This window comes from Anolis carolinensis, chromosome 4 (genome assembly GCF_035594765.1).
Source record: "Anolis carolinensis isolate JA03-04 chromosome 4, rAnoCar3.1.pri, whole genome shotgun sequence".
NCBI lineage: Eukaryota > Metazoa > Chordata > Lepidosauria > Squamata > Dactyloidae > Anolis > Anolis carolinensis.
In genome coordinates this window covers 87,830,276-87,851,942 of record NC_085844.1, presented here as the reverse complement: position 1 = coordinate 87,851,942, position 21,667 = coordinate 87,830,276, and the positions used below count along the sequence as shown (strand labels likewise).

Sequence of the window (21,667 nt, the reverse complement as noted above, 5' to 3'; positions counted from 1 at the left end):
TATTCAAAGCAGGACATAATGTTTTATCTACATTCCATTCAGTCCTAAAATATATGGTAATAGACCCTGGGGAACTGAAGGAGACTTTTAAATGTCTACTTCACAAGTATGCCACAGATCTTTCTGTGAAATGTCGCACTTGAAAAATGAAATGTTGTACCTGAAAAAAATCTTCAAGGCTATCTGCAAAAAGAATGTGAAATACTCCCACTACATTACTGAATAGGATTGATAGGAAACAGCCGCAAATAATAGTGAGTTAAGCACATATAACCCAATGGATTTTTAAAAAAGCTTTAAAGAATTATTTAAAATTGCCGGTGTAGTACAATGGAACAACAATGGTTAAGCCACCGAGTGTTAACATGCAAAACAAACAAAAAACAACTTTGGGGCAGATAAGTCATGATTTTGCAAAAAAAAAAAAAAGTCAGAAAAATAAGGTTTTGTAATTTAGTGGTGTGATATTTCCAATCATGTTGACCCATTAGAAATTTTTAAAATCACCAAAAAAAGTTACAAAATATTTTGCATTTTGTGGGACTCTTGGCCTAGGTGATTTTATTTTTAAAAGAAAGCATTCTCTAGAAACGTAGTCTATGTACTCTGTGTGTGTGTGTGTGTGTGTGTGTGTGTGTGTGTGTGTATGTGTGTGTGTATGTGTGTGTGTGTATATATATATATATATATATATATATATATATATATATATATAGGTAAAGGTTTCCCCTGACGTTAAGTCCAGTCATGTCTGACTCTGGAGGTTGGTGCTCATCTCCATTTCTAAGCCAAAGAGCCGGCGTTGTCCGTAGACACCTCCAAGGTCATGTGGCCGGCATGACTGCATGGAGTGCCGTTACCTTCCCACCAGAGCGGTACCTATTGATCTACTCACATTGGCATGTTTTCGAACTGCTAGGTTGGCAGGAGCTGCTAACAGCGAGTGCTCAAGCCGCTCCCGGGATTTGAACCTGGGACCTTTCGATCTGCAAGTTCAGCAGCTCAGTGCTTTAACGCACTTCTCCATACACACACACACACACACACACACACATATATAGATAGTCAGGAGGGGGTCACTTTATACCTAAAGCTATCAAACTATTTGAAGCCAAACCAGTAGCACAACCCATGTATGGAACCTAGCTAGGCCCTTTCTCCATTTTTGCCCCCACTTAATGTTTGAACAATCAAAATTTCTGAGATCAGCCCTGCGAGTACCAAAATGTGTCTCCCATGCCATCCTGCATTTAGAAACAGGCTTCATGAAAGCAGAGGCCAGAGTATAAGAGGCCATATTCAACTACTGGCTCAGAATATCCCTCTCTTATCATCACTCTTTATTGGAGCCTCCGGTGGCCTAGGGGATAAAAGCCTTGTGACTTGAAGGTTGGGTTGCTGACCTGAAGGCTGCCAGGTTCGAATCCCACCCAGGGAGAGCACGGATGAGCTTCCTCTATCAGCTCGAGCTTCATGCGGGGACATGAGAGAAGCCTCCCACAAGGATGGTAAAACATCAAAACATCCAGGCGTCCCTTGGGCAACATCCTTGCAGACGGCCAATTCTGTATAATGATTTTACTGTATAATGCTTTTATGAGTTTTACCCCATTCTTCTTATTGCTGGTCTATGACCGTAATAAAAATGTGTTTGTTTGTACTGTATATACTTTTGTATGCATCTAGAATCTTCAGTTTACAAAGCAACCCCCCCCCCCAAAAAAAAAAACCTTATCCATAGGTCAATGAAAGTACTCTTATAAAAAGAAAGGAACCATCGTCTCCTGTGAGTACAGTAGCAAAAGGTGAGAATATTGTCAAAAAGTCTGGAAAATGGTGGCAGCCAGGAGTGGCTGACCCCCTGAAGCACTGCTGGCACTTTCCCCTCTCTGAAAAATGACTCTTGATTTATCCACAGATCATACCAAAATCCATAATTTTGGCTCCAAAACCTGCCTTTGATTTTTACATGATGTCAATATATACATAATACGAGGGCTATCCAGAAAGTAGATTAAGTTTTGGAATTAAAAATGAACAAAGTATAGGAGAACACATGACTGGACTTATCATCAGGGGAAACCTTTACCTTTACTATAGGAGAAAACATTTACCATATGCAGTTGAAAGCCAGACCCAAATACCACTTCTCAACATAGTCCCCATAGAAATCTAGGCAGTTATCATAGTGATAAAAGAGTTTGGAAAGTCCTTCCCCACCAAACCTCAACCAGGACGCAACCCTTCCCACAGCTGTGCATGTGCATGCGCTCAACTTTCCCCCACGCTCATCCTGGATCGCTCTTCTGTTTTGCAAATGCTTGCAAGGAAGGTTATGGCAACTGTTTTTTGGGACAGAAAAGGTGTGCTTCTTGAAAAACTTTAGAAGAGAGATCCAGGACAAACGTGGGGGAAAGTTGAGCGCATGCACATGCACAGCTGCAGGAAGGGACGCCCGCCTGGTTGAGGACGCAAGCCAAGCGGCAACGTTTGTTGGGGAAGGACTTTCCAAACTCTTTTATTGCTATGAGAAGTGCCTAGATTTCAATGGGGACCATGTTGAGAAGTGGTATTTGGGTCTGGCTTTCAACTGCATATGGTAAATGTTTTCTTCTATACTTTGTTCATTTTTAATTCCAAAACGTAATCTACTTTCTGGATAGCCCTCGTATATATAGTTATCATAATCTGAGAACTAAACAAACCTATTTATGACTCATGGAGTCATTATGAGAAAGGAGCTACTTTTCCAAGTTCCAATCAGGACCCTCTCTCAGAAAAGGTGCTCGAGCCTCAGTTCTGTGTTAGAACAGCACTATCTCCTCACAAGAAAAAATTCAAAGAAGTGATGCATAATTCTCAGATATACCTTTTCAGGTTCTAGTAATATAAGAGATAGGTCTTGTAATCCTTCCTCTGGAGGGAACCAAAAATGGTATTTACAAGCAGCTCTCAAGAATTCCTGTGTTACAGAGGATATTTTCATTTGCCTTTCCTTATACATTGATATAATGGGTCTTCAGGGCATACATATCTAAGTGGGCATTTTACAATCAAGCTGAGCATATTTTTTAAAATTGACATAATATTAATGCAATATATGTATGAAAAAGTCTCAATCATTTCACAGCTTTATATAATAAAGCACACAGTTCGACTGTTGACAGAAGGTGATTAGAAGCCAGAGCCACTACCACAGTTGCTACCATTTTCATATCCTTTTTGTTATTTTGGTGGAGTTGGGAAGGTGGTTATGTGGAAAGGAAAATTAAGTCAAATTGCCATTGGCTTTGGGCAATTAGAAGTTGATTGTTGGTTCCATGGTTTGGGAGCCACAAACAATAGCTTAGGGTACACTTTTGTCATCCTTATTATTATTATTATTATTATTATTATTATTATTATTATTATTATTATTTATTTCTTACCCACCTATTTTGCTACATCACTGAAAAAAAAACTTCTTCCATGGGCTTTCCTCTAAATGAGGCACATCCTCCATCTTCTAATGTAGCTTCAGTGTTCAAAATTGCAGAAAGATCCAGAAATCAATGTTCGTTTTACCAAAGACATCCCACCATATAAAACAGTCATTGAAAAATACATTACTTAAGGCTGGATCCAAGAAGAGCTGCATTTTGATAGCTATAGATAAGAAAGCTTCCAGTCTCCATGACTAATAAGAAAAAAAGTCTGCTTCATAAACCCTCACAAGAATCAATGTGCCATTTATTGTATATTGGTCAAAGACAGAGCATGGATATCTTACTTTTTTTAACTGTGCCTCACAAAATTCTGCAACCAGCCTAACAAGTGGCTATGCTGGTTGAGGAATTGGGGGAAAACAGTATAAAAAGTAACTTTCTGAAAAAAATCCTATCATTGCCACTTTGCAGAAATGCTAAGTGAAAGTACATAATTGTTCCTCAATCCCTCATAAATGTTCCACATTCTCAAACCCATTTCACACTACTAACACATGTGGAGATAAAGATGAGCTGGAAAACAAGCCACAAATAAGTGTGTTGAAACAAAGAATACAGGCCTTGAACATCAATAGTTTTCATTTTTCTTAATTTACTTAAAAACAAAATGCACACTTGAAATTTAATTTTCTTTCCTAGCAATAAACCCGTATGTTCCAAATATAGCTTCTCAGATTACAAAAGCATCATCTTCAGTCCATAAATGGTACTTTTCAGAACAGGCAACATAATAGTTGCTCGCATCTAACCCTGAGGCAAAAGAGAACCGACAGGGATAAGGAGAAAGGGAACCTTACTTCACAAGGTTTTAGTAGTGCAATAAATCTGCTATTTCGGATACTTGACAGGTAAGCTTTTCTTGACCTTGCTATTTAGGGAGAGTGGCAGTAAAATGGTGAAGACTGGAGGTCATGGCAGCACATGAAGAACAAAGTGAAATAATTGAGATGAAGTTGCCTCCAATAGTCCAAGTTTGTATTTGTTTGTGTAGTATCTATTACACAATCTGTCCATGTGGCTAGAATAACAAAGTCAAGACTCCATGGCTTCTGCTTATAGCAAAATGGTGTTTTAAAGGCCAAGTTTTCTATGACTTGGAACTTAAATTGCTTTGAAAAAAAGGAATTCATTTTTTTCACAGTGTTCTCAATGGCAAGGGTGTTATAAAATTCCATATCTTCTGAACAATTTGGATGCATTCTTTTGTGAGACTGTTGCAAAATTTTATTCTTGAGATTAGTAACTTTTAAGTATGCTTTTGTTTTTATCTGTGACTTCCTCTTGTTCTATACGCCTGTGTTGTGATTATTTTGTTATATGCCAATAAAGATTGTGTGTGTGTGTGTGTGTGTGTAGAATCACATCATTTCAATAAAAATTGCTTTGCCTATCAGACCTTACTTGTATTTGAAAATATCTCCCCATGAAAAGTATTGTAAGACAACACTCTGAATGATTTGTTTCTTCACAATTATGTGTTTTGCCATTGAGCCAGTCTGATAATAAGTTATTTTCAAAAATTGGCAAAAGCTCTCATTGAGACTCACAATCAGCCTAAAAATTGAGATTGGCCACTGCAGCGCTGTGCTGAGCAGATGTTTTTGGTTACAACTTGCATATAATCCATGATGATTGAACTGGAGACAAAGAGAGATATTGGAGGAAACTAGGATGGAGAAGTTCAGTTTGGATGATTGTTTGCAAACATTGCTTTTTGAATGAACACAATCCCCAAACACCTCTACCACAGTGCCTTCTGATCATGCTATCTGGAAATCCTGGGAGCTGACTAGGGTCTGATGAGTTCAAGCTACATATTACATTAAATATTAGGCTTATACAACATTTTGCGAAGTTTTTAAAGTCGTATTAGAATTGATTAAATCTGTGCTTCTGAAGTGATATCCAACACATGGATGTGACCTAAGCCTAAAACTTAAGATTCAAAACTTACCCAATCCTTTTTTGTGTTAATTTTTAATGCTCGGAAACCTCCCAAAATCAGTTTCGTATTCATGGCGTGCAGCCAAAAATACTCACATTCCTCTTTAAATCAATGGCTTCTTGCCATTAGAAGAGGGAATGTAGAGAGAAAGCAGAGTTCACTGGGAAAAAAAACACAGAATTCTGGGAAATGTAGTTTGGGAAGGTGAGGAGCCCTATGGCAGAGAATTCAAAAGGTCCTTCCCTAAACTACATTTTCCAGAATTCTGCTCACATCAGAAAGGCCCAATCAGGAGAGGGGAGAGGGATAGCAGGAGTCAGCCAGAGTTCCAAGAAATTGTTGAATCTGCAAAGAGGCGAACAGACTGATACCTCAATACTAGTAAGTAAATCTGTGCTGGGCTGGAAAGAAATCCCTAAATAGATGGCCCTTGGGGGTCCCTTCTAACTCAATAGGGAAAGCATATTAGTTTAGAGGCTGAATGGCCATCTGTCAAGAGAGTTTTGATGGTTCCCTAATGCTTGGAAGAAGGAAGTTGGACTAGATAACCTTTGGGGTCCCCTCCAATTCTAGGATTCTATGTAAATGTAGAATGGGTAAATACTGGTTTCTACTGGTTAATATGAAATGCATTCAATGAGATAGCTGTTGTATCTTTTTTAAAGTGAAACATTCTGAAACTCAATAGGTTTACAGTGGTAAATGTGTTCTATCATTATAGCAAGTTTCACCCCAATAGCTGTAAAAATGAGGGATAAAGGAGCCCCTGAAGTTTCCTCAATTATAGTAATAATTATAGTAATAATGGCACAATGTGTTAAAGCACTGAGCTGCTGAACTTGCAGACCGAAAGGTGCCAGGTTCAAATCCCAGGAGCGGAATGAGCGCCTGCTGTTAACCCCAGCTCCTGCCAACCTAGCAGTTTGAAAACATGCAAATGCGAGTAGATCAATAGGTACCGCTCCGGCGGAAAAGTAATGGCGCTCTATGCAGTCATGCCAGCCACATGACCTTGGAGGTGTCTACGGACAACGCTGGCTCTTCGGCCTAGAAATGGAGATGAGCACCAACCCCCAGAGTCGGTCACAACTGGACTTAACGTCAGGGGAAACCTTTACCTTTTTACTATAATGAAAACGTAATGAAATTTCGTTACTCTCATTATAGTATTGAAATTTTCACTAGCCATACTTTAGAAACACTTTAGAAATGAAACTCCAGTGCCCCCTAATTTTGTAATGACTTTTGAAACTTTTTTTATTGATCACACATGCCTAAAAATATAGGCCACTATTATAAATGTCCTCACCCCTTGTGAGATTTAAAAAATCAAAATGTTTTCACTGGTTGGTGCCAACTGGTGCCAGCAAGTTAGCTTGCAAATAGAAGCTTTGGGTTTCATCTTCTCTATGTATGGGTGTCTTGTTGGGAACTTGTGCACTTACGTTGTAGTGAAAAAAACCTCAAAGAAAGAAATATACACATGTCACCTATTTAATTTAAACGAAGAATTGGAGATAGGGAAGTTTTAGCTTTACTTTACTTCCTATAAATCCTCACCACTAGTCATGGTGGGTATGGCTTCTGAGAACTAAAGTCAAAAACTTCTGGCTGAAATTTGAAAGTAGAACAGGGAACGGATGCAAAGAAAACCTTCTGAAGAGCTACCCAAGTACTCTGTCTTGTTAGTGGGTGGCCTGATTTCACTTCACGATTTTGCTGTGTGAAATAATGACAATGTGAAGGAACCTATATGAGGAAAAGATTGAATGGACAATGGAAAAATACTACATATCTTTAAGAGCACACAAAACCCACAACTTTGATCTTCTATAAAGTCTTAGAAAGAGCACAGCCATTCATCACCACCTGGCAGATGACGGATAAGGAAGCCTCCTATTATGTATCTCTACATCTAATGTGGGGGAAAGAGAAAGATTATTTTCCTCCCTGCTCACAACATTGAGCAGGATCCTGCCACTGAAGCCTGTCAGCTGAGCTCCATTTAAGTCAAAGGAACTGTGCGAATTCACATCAGTAGGGGATCTGAGCCATGGCTGCTTTCATTAAGCTGAGACAGAAATCAAAGCATTGCCATTATCAGAGACTAACAAAAACTAACACTGACGAAATAAAGCCTGGGTTTCAGCTGCTTGGTGTTAAGGGTAAAAAAAGTTCTCTGCTGTGTTCACAGCCTGAAAATCACAGATTTTAGGAATAATGAAATTATTGGTAATATTACAACATTCTGAGAAGTGAATTTGCTGGATTACAGTAACCATGTTCCATCAAAACCAATGTTGTTGTTCTTGTTGTTTTGAAGATGAGGCTACTGAGCACTCAAGAGAATTTCATGCAATTTAACTTTATAGTGCAGATTCACAGTCACAGTTCCCTTGGCAGTGGTAAGTGGATGTTGGTGAAATGTTTAAAATGAGACTTTTTTTAATTCTTAGAATTAAAGAGTTGACAGAGACCAAAAGGGCTATCCAATCTAACCCCCTGCCAGGAAGAAATACACAAAGTGATCTGAACAGATGTCTACCCAGGCTGTTTAAAAACTTCTAAAGAAGGAGACTCCGCCACACTTTGAGGCAGTTTATTCCACAGTCAAACAGCTCTTATCATCAGGAAGCTCTTCCTAACGTTTAGGTGGAATCTCTTTTCCTCCTTAAGAGTACATCCTTGCAAATATTTAAACATAGCTCTTATATCATCCTTAATCTTCCCTTCTTCATGAAGATTCAGTGCAAATACCATAGGGTAGCCACCTTGATACTTGACTGGGAAGCCAAACAGACATTCCTCTCCAAGCAGTCTTCATACTGTACAGGTTCGTGCCCAACTAAGTGTTCTGTGTCTTAATAAAATGTAATGTCTCTGAGTTTCACTACTACAGTTCATGAAAATCCATACTAAAATAAATATTTTGATCATCAAGATGTCAAAACTTCTGGAATTTGGACTTCAGGAGACTATGTTGGTTCCTACTGTTTCTTTGCCTATGTAATAAGTTTTCACCCATTTACTATATATGAACTTGATCTCAACTCTGGTCTGTATAGGTTATACATGTGTGTGCACACACACTGCAGGCATAAAACTATTCTCATTTGGAAGTTCAACAAACTCCAAGGAATTTTATACCACTTTTAGTTACTGGCTTATGCCATAACAGAACTAATAGCAAGGACCATGCAGACATTGGGAAGAATTCAGTCAGCCACCTTTGAAGAAAGAAGAACTTTTCATAACATTTCATAACATTTTGTGCATGTGTGCACACATATGCTTTCAAATCATCTGTCAATTTATAGGAATTTCATGATAAATGAAATATAATTACGGCAATAAGTTCAGTTTGAAAAAACATGCAGGACACATCTAATTGGGATAAGAAAGTCCACAACATATTTATTGCTTACAACTGGTAACAGGGTTGGCAATCACACTTGGACTCCAGCATTGGCCAGCCAACTAACTGCACCAATGATTTTGATATTTTGTAATTAAGTGACAGAGGAACCACATATTGACCCCCATCAACGAAGGGGAAAGGAATGCTGTGGAGACATCCTGAGGCTGCTGGGAAAGGAGTGAGTCACAACACGGAAGCAGAGATGGCAAATAGATTCTGTCCCACAGCCCAGGATGCAATTTGCCTTCCCTCAAGCTCAAAAATCAGATAATTACACTAAAAATTCTTTATTATTATTCTCACTCTTGTTGTCACTAGTGCTTTCAACAGTACAACCCATTGCAGGAATAATTTTATTATTACAGGTGGGTACATACATATTATTACAGGTGGGTACATACATACTGGAAACAGAGCCGGCCCTAGGTATTTTTCAAGTGTAGGCGAACAGAATTTTGGCGCCCCCCCCCCCCCAAACCAATCACTGAAAAATAAAAGCATTGGATAAATGAAAAGTTTGGATAATAAGGAGGGATTAAGGAAAAGCCTATTAAACATCAAATTACATTAAGATTTTATAAATTAAGCACCAAAACATCATGTTTTACAAGAAATCAACAGAAATAGCAGTCTCGACTGTGCCCCCGTATGTTTTGCGCCCGAAGCGACCGCTTAATTTGCCTCATTGTTGGACTGGCCCTGGATGAAAATGGCAGGGCAATATAGAGTGCAGGCACTTTTGCAGCCAGAATAGAAATAAGTAATGCACTCCACATAACTTTTTTTTTTTTAAAAAAAAATAAGATTTAGTTTCTTTTTTAAAAAAATTGCAGGTAGTATCCACAATCAGCTAAAAATATCCACTGGTGCTCTACCCTCCTAACAATTCTTCTGGCTCTGTGTAGATCAGAATTATCTTGTGTTGCGGTGAGGTTTTTTTTTTTACTGTATGGCCATGTTCCAGTATCATTCTCTCCTGAAATTTTGCCTACATCTGTGTCTGGCATCTTCAGAAGTTCTGTTGCTAGTGAGGCAAGTGAGATGTATATATACCTGGACACAGAATATGATTCTATGATTAAATCATCCTGGTGGTGGCAGTTTGTAGTTTCTATTTGAGGGCAACAATCAAAGTGCAGAATTTAAATTGAAGGTTCAAGATTCAGAACTTATTTGGGGACTCCTCTAAAGTCTAAACATGTCTAAAGTCTGAAGTAAAGCTCTGAACAGACTCATTGTCCCAGGACATTGGAAGCTATCAGTTGCCACTGTGCCTTAAAGCAGAGGTGGATTCACTCTGGAAGTAATGTAGGTAATAAAAGAGTAGTAATGTTGTGAAAGAAGTCAATAGAATAGGAAGGACAAGAGACCCCTTCCAGAAAATTCCAGAATTCCAGAAATTCCAGGCATAATCAAAAACAAAGATGGCAAGGACCTAACAGAAGCTGAAGAGATTTAAAAAAAAGGTGGCGAGAATATACAGAAGATCTGTATAGGAAGGATAATAATATAGAGAATAATATAGAGGATACCTATGTTGGTGTGGTAAGAGAATTAGAACCAGACATCGTGAGGAGTGAGGTTGAATGGGCCTTAAGAAGCATTGCTAATAACAAGGCAGCAGGAGACAATAGTATCCCAGCTGAGTTGTTTAAAATCTTGAAATATGATGCTGTCAAGGTGATACATGTCATATGCTAGGAAATATGGAAAACACAAGAATGGCCATCAGATTGGGGGGAAAATCAATTTATATTCCCATAACAAAAAAGCGAAATGCTAAAGAATGCTCAAACTTTTGAACAGTGGAACTTATTTCACATGCAAGTAAGGTAATGCTCAAGATCCTGCAAGGTAGACTCCAACAATACATGGAACGAGAGTTGCCACATGTACAAGCTAGGTTTAGAAAAGGCAGAGGAAGGAGAGACCAAATTGCCAATATCCACTGGATAATGGAGGAAGCTAGGGAGTTTCAGAAAAACATCCATTTCTGTTTTATTGACTATTCTAAACTGTGTGGATCATAATAAGTTGTGGCAGTTCATGGTGGTATGGGGATACCAAGTCACCTTGTCTGTCTCCTGAGAAATCTGTATAACAAGCAAGTAGCAACAGTAAGAAGAGATCATGGAGCAACAGACTGGTTCAAGATTGGGAAAGAATTGGGAAAAATACTACTAGGTGGGCAAATAGGAACACATTACATGCTCATAATAAAGTCCAGCATAAAATCCTAAAACATGGGTGGGCAATTTTACCCCTGAGAGATGCAAGTGATATTGGACAGAATGCTGCATTGTATGTATGTGCTAATTCCTCTGATTCCATTTTTTGTTTGCAATCTTCCATTTTCTGAAATTTAAAAAAAGAACATTTTAGCTACTCTTTAAAAAAATACTCATTGGAAAACATAACCTAACCACCAGTAAGAGATATAATACAGGTCATTATTTGAATCCTATGACATTTCTCCTCTATTTTGTTTTCAGATCATACCGTTGAATTACAAAAGAGATGAAAAGTTGATTATACTGGAAAATTATTTAGGTTATCTCTCAACTACATAATATAGTGTAGTTGTACTTTCATTGCTGGTTAAAAAAGAATTTAAATAACTTTTTTTGGAACTACTAACTTTCATATTCTGATCCAAAGTCTATAGTGCTAGCATTTTCCCTTTCCATGGCTATTATAAAATGTCTGCGTTTTGTGCACAATTCTCCTTTGCTGAATTATAGTTAGAATTTGTGTTAAATGTGTTCAAGGCTGTATGGGCACATAAAGTGGGTTAATAGTGCATTGGTAAGCATGTTTGTTGAATCATAATATCCATAAATGTTTAATATGCATTTACATTGCCTTCAAAACATATCATAAATGATAAATAGGTGCCAATGGATGCCTGAGTGAAATATTTATTAAATGCTGAGGTTATTGTTATAATCCACTCAAGATCCATTAGTAAACGTGAATTGGGACATCAAGGTCAGCCTAAGCAATTTGTAATGAAAGGTGTGCCCCTGAAATTAAGTACTGCAAGTGCTGACAACTGTGTGACAAACTGCAAATGCATAATAGACCGCAGTCAGCTCTAGATTGCCCCCCAGACATTCCATTTTCCATTTAATGAACTTGTATGGTTAGACCTCTGCCAGATGTGTAAAATTTGCAAGTTGGTAAAACAAGAAAAACAAACACACCTGCATTTGTCACTTGAGTATAGTATATAGACAATTTACTTTGGAATCATGAGCAACTGAAGAGGAATTAACTTAAGGATCTATCTGTTAGTGATAGGTACCAATTTTTCAAGCATCCCACATCACAAAATAGACTTTTCATTTGTGCATTGTGGAAAATGACTATTAACAGCAAGGGCATATAATGTGTATGACAATGTGATACATGGGCAAAATGACTGGCAGGGAAAATTCAAAATTGGTACTTTGAAAGTACAGGATAGTTAATCTTCCTTCCTGTCCCTGCTGATGGCCACATGTGATTGCCCCTTAAGAACATCTATATTCTACTCTGAAAGGGAATAATCAAAACAACATATTGCTGGGTTGTTGTGCATTTCTGAGGCTGTAGCCCCGGTGGCGAAGTGCGTTAAAGCACTGAGCTGGAGACCAAAAGGTCCCAGGTTCAAACCCCGGGAGCGGCGTGAGTGGCTGCTGTTAGCTCCAGCTCCTGCCAACCTAGCAGTTCGAAAACATGCCAATGTGAGTAGATCAATAGGTACCACCCCGGCGGGAAGGTAACGGCACTCCATGCAGTCATGCCGTCCACATGATCTTGGAGGTGTCTACGGACAACGCCGGCTCTTCGGCTTAGAAATGGAGATGAGCACCAACTCCCAGAGTCAGACATGACTGGACTTAACGTCAGGGGAAACCTTTACCTTTACCTATGGCCATGTTCCAGAAGCATTCACTCTTGACGTTTTGCCCACATCTATGGTAGGCATCCTCAGAGGTTGTGAGGTACCTCTTGTCCACAATAGTAGATCTGATGGCCATCTGTTGTGAAGTGGCCCATTCCAGTCCATTTCAGTTTGCTGACTCCCAGAATGTCTATCTTTAATCTTGACATCTCACCAATATCCACGTCCAATTTGCCCTGGCTCATAGATCTTACATTCCAGGTTCCTATAGTGTGTTGATCTTTAGAGCGTCAGATTCGTCGTTACCCTCCAGCACTGTTGGCCGTTAGCCTTCCTTTCACCTATGAGCTAACTATGTCATCACATCTGGGGTTAGTTGAACTTATCCTCTGTTCCTCCCCAGTAGCATTTTGACCATCTTCCGACCTGGGAGTCCCATCTCTGGTTGTACTGATCCATTTAGTTTTCAATACTGGGGTGGGTTGCCATTACCTTCCCCAGGTATTGTATTTACTCTGACCCCTCTTCCATGACCTTCCCATCTTGGGGGTCCCTTCATGGCTTAGCTTATGGCATCATTGAGGTGCCTGAGCTCCAGCACCACGTCAAGGTAATGCTCCTTTGCAGGAGGGGTTAGGAATAGTATATCTTGTCTAACTCTTACAACTGTTTATGCCCAAATGATCCTAACAGCACTTAGTCTGAGCTTCAGACCTACTATATGTTACATATGCAGCAATGTGATGATAGGGAGGAATGGTCAGGAACAATCCATTCCATGCAGCATCCTTGTGATACATTAACTTATAGAATAACCTCAAGAAAACTGTCGAGATGAGTTGAAACTGCTTCTGTTAGGCCCTGGATTTCAGATTATGATCAGTGCTACTCAGAAAACCTGCAAAGTCAATAAACTGAATGACTGAATGTAAAAGAAAGCAGAGATGTACTAGCCACATAGCACACCCACACTGTGTCAGTCTTTAAAGAGAATTTCCTCACACTCCCCTCTTTTTAAGGAATTTGGGATTGTCAAAACCATTGCTTGCTATCTTTTATATGGGATTAATTTATATACTCATGTATACATTGGTCTCATGTCTACGTTGAAGACAGGCTTGGAGAGCAAATTATGAATTTTGATATGACCTGTGGATAAGTCGAGGGTCATTCTGTGGTAGTGTCCGTGTCCATGACTGCTATTTCTCTACCCAGTCATTCATAAAGACCACAAATGGCCCCATGGCAAAAAAGAAAAGAAAATGTCAATGCTGCTTTTAGGTTATCCCAGGGTTTTTTTCCTTTCATTAATCTGTTCAGAAAATGGGGTGGTTCCTTTTTAATATGAGGGTTAAGCTACAATATTCACACAGACTCAGGGATAAGTCGACTCAGTTTTTTGGGACTGATTTTATGACTAAAATTTCTAGACTTATACATAAGTATATAGGGTAGCTTTAAAATTGGGAACTGTATTGATACAGGAAGAGCAGTAAAAACACAAAGCTCTATATCCTGTGTGGATGCCACGCATACAGGACAAATGAAAGCAGGCTGAATACAAACCATGCAGCATTAATAAAATCACAAGAAAAAGAAAACAGGAAAACCAATGGACTTGACACATGACAAAGCATTTACACTTTTTGTGCTAATTCACACTCAACAGTAGCCTAACTTCCAGGAAGCCATGTATGAGAAAAGAGCATGAATACTTTCATGTGATTTCAAAACTGAACATGCAAATCTTCCTTTACTGAGTTCAACGATTCATTACTAATGATTATCCGACAATGCCCTTCAGAGTAGAGAACCTTTCTGGTTGCGGTGTTGTGTGATTTCCAGACTGTATGTGGTTGATGGAGACATTAATCAACTGTGGGAATCAAGGCATGTGTTTTACTATGGAACTAAAAGCCTCACCAAATAGTAATCTGGAAATGAAGAACATCAGTTCATAACATCACTATTGAATACTAGAGATGTGCAATTTGGCCAAAAGGATGCTTTTTTGGGGGTCCATTGTCGGCTGATAATCCCTTGACCAAACCCAAGCATTTGTTCAATGGTGAGTCAAGTCAGGTGGGGGTCAATTTTCCTCAGACTCCTCTCCGGCTGTACCAGAAGCCCAAATATAAGATACCCTAATGGCAACAGGATGACACTTCTTATCACTAATTTTAAATAGACTGCAGAAGAAAATGTAGGTGTTTGGGGATAGTAAAGGGTTCTGGCCAACCTAGCAGTTTGAAAACATGCAAATGTGAGTAGATCAATAGGTACCGCTCTGGCGGGAAGGTAACGACGCTCCATGAAGTCATGCCGGCCACATGTCCTTGGAGGTGTCTACAGACAACGCCGGCTCTTTGGCTTAGAAATGGAGATAAGTACCAACCCGCAGAGTCGGTTACGACTGGACTTAACATCAGAGTAAAATCTTTACCTTTACTTTAACAGGGTTCTGGAGTGCTTGTCAGGGTGATATTTCACATTTTTATGTGTGTTGGATAGGGGCGCGCTGCATGATTTGAGGTCAAACATGCCCGAAAATCACAATGATTTGTTAAACTGTGAAGTTTAGGGGAGTGTGGAGACTTCAAAGGCTATGAATGTGAGATCCATATGTATATGATGTCCATGTAAAATCTGTACTATGCTTCACATATGTGAATCCAATGGTTCTACTGCAGTTAACAATGACAATATGATTCAGGCCATAGTAAACACCCCCCATTACCAAACTCCGCAACTCATTTGCACTTCTCATGCCCACATGAGTTTAGTAAGATCCCAGTTTAGAATGAAAACTTACCAAATACATTTGTTAACACTATTCAAGATTCAAGAACAGCTTGGCCTGAATTAATACTGAAAACACGTCTTCCTTCTTTTGCATGAGAGGGGCAATCATTTTGCAGGCTTTGATGCTGTGTCACCTGTTCTTAGTTGGGCATTAATTAGACTATGGCTTCCATTGTAAATTAAAAGATGCCCTTTTGTATTAATCAAACTTGGCCTCTCTCTGTATCTTGTGTACACATTTTATGAGCAAACAACGACTATACCTCTAACTGATTTATTGCGGGGAGAAATCTCTTTCTACCACATTGGCGGATGCTTCTTTTAGAAAATCAAATTAAAATTCCCATTACCTCCCTGTTAAAATGCTAAATAACGTACAGGCTTAAAATCCTTTCTTTTTAGTTATGACAATGCTCAAATGATGTTCAAATTGAAATAATGTCAGTGCGTCCTTTCGCTTCAAAATTTGTCCCAACCTTCAAGCAGAGAAGGACTACGTATTCATTTATTTGGAGCAAGGGAAGGATTTGTGAACAAGACCATAGCTATCCCAATAAATGCATAATTCAAAACCTAGATCTCATCAACTGAAATTTAACCTCTTTCTGAACTTCAAACACTAAAAAATTCATTAAGGCCCTTGTGCAATGTTTAGAGATAGAAAGGAAAAAGAAAGCAGAAAAAACAGAAGTTGAACAGTCATGGTTAATATAATGCCAACTTGCTTTGCTTGTATGTTCCAAGTAATTATGGATATTCATTGTTTTGCCATGATAGGTCAGCGCCAAAACTGAGCTAGATTCTCTTTTGGGCATATTTCTGCAAAAATTTGCTTTTTTTCCCCAAACCAGCAGTTGGCAGATTGCTCCTAAAGAGTTCTACATTTCAAATGTTGCTTGTTTAGTTCCCTGGGCATATTTCTATGTTTACAACACTTTCAAGCTTTTTTTTTTTTTTTGGCTGAAGGGAAATACTGGGAAAAAGCAGTGAGTAAGATGGGTTCCCACTAAGGGTGTGCATTTTGGGAAAAATCCTTCCTGAATTTCATGCTGTTTTCTAACATACCCCCCATCCATTTTCCAGGAACTTTCATTTTTCAGAATGGGTGATATATTGTTTCCAAGATGGCAGTTGGTTTTTCGGGAGTGATCCAGCCATAGGCGGTAATGGGTAGGCTTCATAGACTCCCCTTTCCATCAATTTTAGGGCTATCAGGATGAAAGAGGCCATGCTAGGAGGACATATTTAAGACTGCAAGCTCCCAAGTTTCATAACATTTGGGTTATCCCGTGATTTTTAGTGATTTTTAAAAGTTTCAAGAAATAAAATGTCCTTTAAGGAGGACATTAGGGAGGAGCAGCAGTAGGGCAGTGAGAGTGTGAACATTACAAACAACTTCCAAGATCTTTGTTTTAGTTTTAGTTTTAGTTTATTTACTAAGTGTTTGGGGTAAGGAAGACTGAAGTGGTGAGCAGAAGCCACCCAAGGGTACACTCGCACATGCACACACACAATCCAGATGAACTGGGTCATCAAGGGTACACAAGCCCAAACAAGTAGGGCAGGGGAGGGAAAGAAATCAGACAGTCAAAGAGATGAAGGAGAGGGGCATTTTTTTTGGTAATTTTTAAATTTGGGGTGAGGGGGAGAAGGAAGGAGAAGGACAGAATACAAGCAGCAAGATAGATAGATAGATAGATAGATAGATAGATAGATAGATAGATAGATAGATAGATAGGGTTGGGGTGGGATGGAAAAGAGATTTACCTTTACCATCCCCAATACAAAGTTAAGCCTTAAAGAAACAACTGAAAAGCCCTTTTAAAAAAACCACCCCACACTACATGCCCACCCTGAACTCCCTAGCAAAATGGTGGGGGGGTGGGCTTAAATGACAGCAAAAAGCAATCCAAAGCAGCTAAGGCAATGAAAATGAGTGCAAGCCAAGCAAATAGCAATAGCAAAGGGAATTGTGAGCGCATTAGTAATACTGGTGGGGAGTTGAAAATACTTGAATTTACATCTGAATAAGCATGTGTAAGATGTACTACAGAATGATCAACAATTTTACAATATTACTGCATTTCTTATGGATTCGTATCTTGATCAATCTGAGTAGTGCTAAATAGAAACTTTTAGATGAAAAAAGAGAATTTGAGCCTTCCCCAGGAAGGAGAACAGATTCCTTAAAGAAAAAAAATTAACAATGAATTCATAATTGTATAAAGCACTTGGAAGAAATAATTCATTAGAAAAAGATGGCCTGCCAATTGAACTCTTTCAAGTATACAGATGGAATCAAGTATAGAGATGTTTTCTACTGCCCTGGAGACTAGGACACGGAACAATGGCTTTAAACTACAGGAGAGGAGATTCCACCTGAACATCAGGAAGAACTTCCTAACTGTGAGATCTGTTTGGCAGTGGAACTCTCTCCCCTGGACTGTGGTGGAGGCTCCTTCTTTGGGGGCTTTTAAGCAGAGGCTGGATGGCCATCTGTCGGGGGTGGTTTGAATGCAATTTCCTGCTTCTTGGCAGAATGGAGTTGGACTGGATGGCCCATGAGGTCTCTTCCAACTCTACTATTCTATGATTCTATGATTCCATGAAAGCAGAGAGAGCAGCATAGCACTGGAACAAGCAACCTCTCTCTCGCACAGCCAGAATGAGACTGGAAAATGGAAGAGCAGTCCCCAGTACTTGACCCAGCTTGAAAAAAAGACATAAGACAGTTGCTTCTTGTGATTGGCTCAGACAACAGGGGCCATGAGAAACCCCATGTGTGCAATGGCTGCTGCTCTGCTCACCATGAGGTTGCCTTTGGACATCCAAATATAGGTGAAACCACATGGATTCCAGTGCCACATTATTTGTTGCGGCTGGAAAAAAAATCTCATGCCGTCCATACCATTACAGCTGAAACAGTAAATGAAAACACTGAATCCGTCAAGTCCCTTTAAAAAAAAACAAATGCATGTACAGCCCTAGTTCCCACTCTTCAAGATACTTTCTCCTACTTTCATCCACTTTCTGCCCCTTTCCTCCCACCAGTGGGATAGCATCCTTAGAAGTGGAGGTAATCAATTATGTCTCCTAGGAGGTTGATTAGACCACTGCTAGCCAGTCATGCCCTTGCGGCATTTTTGGCAGACTCCTCAGCCCCTCATTATGAGTTCTACAAAGAACTTCAGCAAGGGTGGGAATCTACAACACATTAAGAATTCTGCAAAGCTGCTTTTACCCTGGAATCTGGGATATATTAGGATTTGCTGCAGTACGCTACAGAGCTTAATTTGGGTTTCCTGTGACTCCCTTTAGTGTGTTGTACATCCAATAACAACAACAACAACAACAACAACAACAACAACAACAACAACAACAACTTTATGTTTGTACCCCACCTTCATCTCCCCGAAGGGACTCGGGGTGGCTAACATGGGGCCATGACAATAAAGCAAAATAAAATACATACATGACATGCATCATCAGCAGGTATATAGGGCTAGGGAGGAAAGAAAAAAATAAACAAGATTACCAGGGCATCAATCCCACCAAGTTTCAGAAAGATTCACACATTTGGGGGGATTTTTAAAAGTTTAGACAAAAACATCCCCTCCAAAAGCCACAACTGCAGCACAGATTGGCACTGCAGCACAGATTGGCAGCATGCATTTTATGGCCACAATTTTGAGTTGGCTTCGAGCTGCATTAAATGGTCAGTGTAAATTGGGTTTTCATTCCTCTCTCAGTCTAAATTTTTCTTTCCTAACCATACATTTAGGTGTCGCATACATAATTCAGCTCACTTTCTCCAGATATAGCTGCTATTTCACATATCAACTTCCACTCATCTCTCATAAAGAGTAGATTCACTAATTGCTGGGGAAGTGGGGCAATGCCAGTGCCCCAGCCTCTGCTGACATTTCCCATCCCACGTGGTGAAGCAGCACCACATGATTTCCCCCCAGCTGTCCCTATGGTTGCCTATGGTTGTCCCTAAGGAAGCCTCTTGTGTTCCAAGGGAAACATCCTGCCATGCTTCCAGCATGCTTCCTCCACTGAACCTCATCGAAAGTCGCCGTTATATTGGGTCATGGGCAGTGTGAGGCTCCTAGGAGGAAAAGTCCTGGCAAAGTGCTAGGATGCTAAATTCACACCATGTAATGGTGCTAAGTATGTCAGTCTAATCAGAGTACCATAGGCCAGAAGCAGAGAAAGTGGGACCTTCTAGATACTTTTTAAATTTATAAGCTCCATCAGCTTTAACTATCATACACAGTGGCCAGGGATTATGGGTGTTTTAACTACAACTGGAAACCCAAATGTTCTCCCTCCCTGCTATAAATAAATAAAGACTGACTTCAAAATGCCTTACCTGAAGTGCCAGGGGTCTTGTGTAGTTTTATGTTATATCAACTGAATTATGCTCTATCTTCTAGAAGACAACTATAATGCAACTATACATTTACTTACATTGCAGATGCTCAAACTCACTTACAGTGTGTGGCAAAAGTCCACATTTGTTTCAAAATGTCATTTTCAACTGCAAAATTATGTAGGGGCAAGGATTACATTTTCACACTTCATTTGTGTTATGAAGAGAGCCCTTGGCAATAAGGGGATTCCAAATCCCGAACCTAGTCCATTGGGCATGAACATAATTATATATATTTCCTCATCATGCCCTGAGGGCTACTTTGCACATTCCAAGAAGGTTCCTTTTATCCGCATTTATTTATAAAAGCAGTTGCCATGGAGATATATATATTCATTCATTCCTTAGTGCTTTTCATATAGCTTTTGACATGTCTGGAAACATTTTTAAAGGAAAGACGTTTACTACATTTGCCCCAATTTATTGTGAGTTATTTTCTGTGGGCGGGGGGGGGGGGGGGAGAGTTTTTTTTTTATTAATACATCATTGCTAAATATATGGAGAATCTTTCTTAAGCAGAAATTGGTTTTATCAGAAGGACCAAAACTATGAAGCACAAATGCATGTACAGTAGAGTCTCACTTATCCAACATAAATGGGCCGGCAGAATGTTGGATAAGCGAATATGTTGGATAATAAGGAGAGATTAAGAAAAAGCCTATTAAACATCAAATTAGGTTATGATTTTACAAATTAAGCACCAAAACATTATGTTATACAACAAATTTGGCAGAAAAAGTAGTTCAGTATGCAGTAATGCTACGTAGTAATGACTGTATTTACGAATTTAGCACCAAAATATCACAATGTATTAAAAACAATGACTACAAAAATGCGTTGGATAATCCAGAACGTTGGATAAGCGAATGCTGGATAAGTGAGACTCTACTGTATTTCTTTATTTAGAAAGCTCTCCTGTATGCTGTCATAAATTTAATAATACAGAAGGAGAGAGAAGTCATCCTATGAAATCCTGTGGTTATCCACTTAAGGAAAGACATTTAATATTCTCACTAAAAAGCTCTAGCAATTCACAAAACTACAAAGGAAAGTGAAATGATCTATATATATAAAAGAGTAATGAAATTTCAGCCAAGGACAAAACAACAAAACTACACATCCCAGAAACACTAAACTTGGCAGCACAACCCCTCATCCATGCCTCTACATTCATAGAACAAAAATAAAATAAAAATAAAATCCTAATTAGCGGGAGAGGAATAATTGTTTTTATCCAATTGCTGCCAGTTAAAAGGCTAAGCTCCGCCCACTTGGTCTCCTAGCAACCCACGCAGCCCAGGGCACAGGCAGAATTAGGCCTGACTTAGGCCTCTTCCACACTGCCTATAAAATACAGATTATCTGATTTGCACTGGATTATATGACAGTGTAGACTCAAGGCCCTTCCACACAGCTATATAACCCACTTATAATCTTATATTAACGGCTTTGAACTGGATTATCTTGACTCCACATTGCCATACAATCTACTTCAGTGTACAGTTGGACACAACTGGACTTAATGTCAGGAGAAAACCTTTACCCTTTACCTTAACTACCACCAATACCTCAATACTTTATTTCCCATACCACCATACTTTGCCACAGCAACGCGTGGCCAGGCACAGCTAGTAGCACTATAATTGTAGTGAGAAAGGGTTCCATATTTTTTATTGTGAATAAGTGATTTGTAGGT

The 21,667-nt window shown here is 39.2% G+C and overlaps 1 long non-coding RNA gene across 1 annotated transcript in view; it reads left to right on the top strand.

Moving 5' to 3' along the window:
• The window catches only part of LOC103279864 (uncharacterized), a 206,838-nt gene that overhangs the window by 183,821 nt on the left and 1,350 nt on the right, over positions 1-21,667 (top strand). The gene's annotated exons all lie outside the window — the stretch shown is intronic.